The following is a 4,416-nucleotide window of genomic DNA, read 5'->3' on the forward strand; positions in this document are numbered from 1 at the left end:
TCTGCTAATTACTATCCCCAGGGTAATGGTTTAGCAGAATCCACAAATAAAAATCTGATTAAAATTATTAAGCGGACTATCGAACAGAATCATAAAAAATGGCACAAATCCTTAATATTTGCACTATGGGCTGATAGGATAACGCAGAAGGCTTCCATAGGTTCTTCTCCGTTCAATCTCATATATGGAAAAGAAGCAGTGCTACCAAGAAATCTTGTCCTTCCTTCTCTAGCCCTAGTTCAATTTATTGAGAAAGCCCTTCTTCTTCTATTCAACTTAGACATGACCAAATTCTAAAATTAGAAGAGGAAAGAGAAAAAGCTAAGGTTAGTCATGCAAAACATCAGCAAATTATCAAGTCATCCTTTGATTCAGCTTCATCCGGTTCAAAACAATTTCAAGTCAGTGATTTAGTTCTGAAATGGGACAAAGCCCATGAAGATAAGGGAAAACACACCAAGTTACAGAAGATGTGGCTTGGGCCACTTCAGATCTGTGAGAAGATAGGCCATTCGACCTTCATATTACAAGATTTATCAGGTTTGAGAGATTCTCTCCCTGTTAATGGCCTTATTTTAAAAAAAATTCTTCAATTGAGGAGGTAACCCCTTCTACTTTTTAGTTTAGTGGAATTTTGTAGTTTGTAGGACCATTAGAAAATAAAGTTGTAAGGTATCTTCCATTGACCTTTGCTGTATTTAAAAGTTGCTGAAAAGAAGTAGTGTTGATATTTGCTTTTAAAATAATAGAAGTCTTAAACAAAAGGGATAATTTCTAGGAAACTAGGTATAATTGCATTCTGAAACCACACTTCAATTTTTGTGAACGCTTCTCAAAGTTTAGAAGTATTGTAAATCATTTTATGTTTTCAAATTGATCACAAAAAGGTTATCAATATCAAAACAGGAACTGATCCAACTTCAGCATCTTTAACTCTTACCCTGTCATCCATTTACTCTTAAGGATAAAATTGTCCATCCCACTCACCAAAGCTTATGATTACTCAGATTGTAATTCTAAAATATTTGATATAAAAGATAAGAGGTCTTATTACAAGCCTGCTTACCATGATCATAGGGAAATATTTTAACCGACATTACCAATACTGCATAGCAAAACAGGGTAATGGCTTAGGATTATAAGACAAGGGGTCTCATCACGAGCTAGCTTGTTCGGTTAAATTACTACCAGTGAATGGCATTGTCACTCAGCTGGTCACAAAACCAGGACAATGGATTTTTATCTTACAAAAGAAAAGAAAAGTAAAAAAGAAATGCAAAATATGAAAGCATGTTTTGAATTCATTCTGTTAATCATACTCTGAAATGGATGGGATAATGGACAATAACATGGTTAAAAGGTATCCCTGTCGAAACTATGAACGTTTGCTGGCAGCAGAGGCTCTACCTATGACAAAGGAGTCAATTCTAAAAGCTGATTTGGAAAGGTTTTCTGTTTTATCATTATCAACCAATAGAGGCCAATTTAAAACTTAGAATGTATCTAATTTTAAACAAGAGAGGAAATTAGCAAAGATAGTTTCATTTTATTTGGAATGCATATATACCTAGTTATATTAGAATTTTCCCCTTTGATGAGATTCCTATTTTGAAAAAGTTTAAGTATTTCCGTACTTTTCAGAGATAACTATTTCTTCCAGCGAATCGCCAATTGTTGTGCTCTACAACAACCCCCCATTTCATATCAAGTTTATTCTCAAAACTATAATATGAAATGGGCCCCTTTTTATTTTAATTGGTATCAACTTAGTATTATTCAAAAAGATCCGAAAACAAAATGAAAACATTACAAAACCTTTTTGATAAACCAATTAATTGGTCTTATAATATATAAATGAGTAATCTTTTATCATTGCGATAAAGCGATCGCAAGATCGCATATCGCAATGACAAAGGAGGCATAACTTAAAGACCCATTGGTTTTCTCCGACGCGACAACACACAAAAGGCTATCGGATATCGGCAATAACGAGTTATCATAACAAAAGTCCCTTTCGCTCCGATGCGATGCGATATCGCTATCGGCGATCGGAGATGTACCATGCATGCTTTTCAAAGTTCTCAGTTAATACTCCCGATGCGAATTGGCGATATCGCTATCGGCAATCGGGGATTCCAAAAGGAACCAATATAACGATTTAAGTTTTCCCCGACGGCCGATTGCGATAAAGCTAAAAGCGCGAATTTCAAAAAATTGATAAAGCAGGGATATTACGGTTAATTCGTATTAAAGGCCTTATCTTCCCAATAGTGATTCACTTGCGCTCAACTGCCAAAACATCCAAGACACGCTTAAACGAATCATTCGGCCAATAAACGATATGATGGGCATTTAAAGGATTGACAGGTTTTAACGGCCATTTAATGAAATAGTAAGTCTAAAAAATCTTTTCACAGATTGTATCCGCGGCCACTTTAAGTTAATCCTTCATCATGCATTGATTAATATATCTCGCTCATATTTGGTTTGCGCTACCAATTCTCTGTATTACGTTCATTTTCACTCCTGTGCAGAGCTCTTCCGAAGCAGTAGATTTAAGAAGAATGGGGAAGAAGTCTAAGAAGACTGCAATAGCCTTCGCTTCGCCAGCCACAGGACAACTCATCACTGATCCAGGAACTAAAAGAAAAGGATTGATATCCGACACTACATGTCTAGGACTCGGCAAAACTACTTGGCAAAGTACCTATAATTTGATTGAGGCCGAAGAACACAAGGTGACAGCAGTACAAGCCACAGCAGATACGACTTGAAAATCTGATGCTACTCTAAAGGATTTAGCCGACTCTTTCCTTCATCAGATAGCAGCCTGGGAACAAATTCTCCCATATACGGATGTAGTGAGGTGGGCAATTGAAGAAATCCCAATCACAAACAGAACCTTTTGCACCATGGATGGGAGAATCTTCGGTTCATTTCAACCTAATGATTTGAGGCAAATGTATCATTTGCCTGTACTGGAGAAGAAGTACAACAAGACATTCCTGGAGAAATTCAGAAAAGAGAATGAAATTGAATCCAAACCCATTCGGGATTGGAGGTAAAATCCAGCAAAACACAAGCATGAGTCTTCGGGTAAGTACTCTGTTGATTCTCTGTGTTCTCCTTATTGTTATGCCAGGATAATGATGTGTAGATTGTGGGGGTTACATGATTCCGCAAATTTCACTATAGAAATGGTTCCTTTGATGGAGGCAGCATGTAATAGTGAAATAATGGATTGGGCAACTGTACTGTCGGATAAGCTAGCAACCGCAGTTCTTGATTTTAGAAGCAAAACCCGCATCACTGAAAGGTTTATTCCCCCATTCTACTATAGTGCTTATATCTTGGACACCCTGTGTTTTAATTCTGAATTTCCTATGCTTTGATGGAGGTGGACTCCACAAGACCCCATGCCCATTCATATACACCATTATAAGTTGTGGAAAACTTACTATAAGCACCATTTATATCAAGTTTGCAATGGTTTTATGTTACCCATTCACTACTCTATTTTTGATAAACCTGCTCCTAAGATTTCCTACCAAGCAGGGGTTGATTTGACATCCATAGGAAGATGGTTCGGAGAGGAAAAATTTACCTATGTAATAATTTTCGGCAGCCAAGCCAAACCTCATGTCCTCCCTTTGTATATACCTGATAAATTGTTGGCTAGGGAGATAGCTTATCAGATTACATCCGAAGGAGTTACATCCGAAGGAGTTACACAAACTCTAAAGAACAAAAAGAAGCAGGTTTGGCCCTCTTTTCCTCTAAGATGCGATGTCTACGCTCTGCATGACTTTAAACATGCAGAGAAAGAAGCTGAAAAAATAAAGGCATTAAGTCTAGCAACTCTTCCTAATAGGCGATTTGATCCGAACAAAGTCGCCTACAATGCACTTGAACAGGCAAAATTGACAGAGTTTGATCATAAAGAAGATATGTTCGATGACCTGTTCTCCTCAGTCGAGTCAATGTCCCAAGTTAAATTGCTGGTCAGAATGGAATATAAGGATGATGGGTTAGTTGAATTTAACAAACTTAGAGAACAAAGGTTGCAAACTCTGCCTCTAGATCTATTAGCAACAACCCCAACGACAGAATCAAGCGAGCCTGAGCAGCGACTCACTAAGGAACCTCCTGTTACATCAAAAGAACAGGAGGAAGTGCATATGAAAAAACAAGAGGAAACCCAGACAAAAGAGCAGGAACAGAGCAGCACAGAGGTGAATGTAGATGCCCAGATTGACCCGAAATTGCTCCAGGAATGGCAGCAATTCGACTCAATCATCAGCAATCTTGAGTGCTCGAAGGAAGCCGAAACATCAAAAGCGGCTGACACACAGGAGACAACTTCAAAACAGGTTCCAAGTGGAACCAGCGGCCTACCCAGTTCTAAAGAAGTAGAGA

This window comes from Pinus tabuliformis, chromosome 3_1 (assembly GCF_031772625.1).
Source record: "Pinus tabuliformis cultivar Carrire ecotype Pingquan chromosome 3_1, CPIR1, whole genome shotgun sequence".
Lineage (NCBI taxonomy): Eukaryota > Viridiplantae > Streptophyta > Pinopsida > Pinales > Pinaceae > Pinus > Pinus tabuliformis.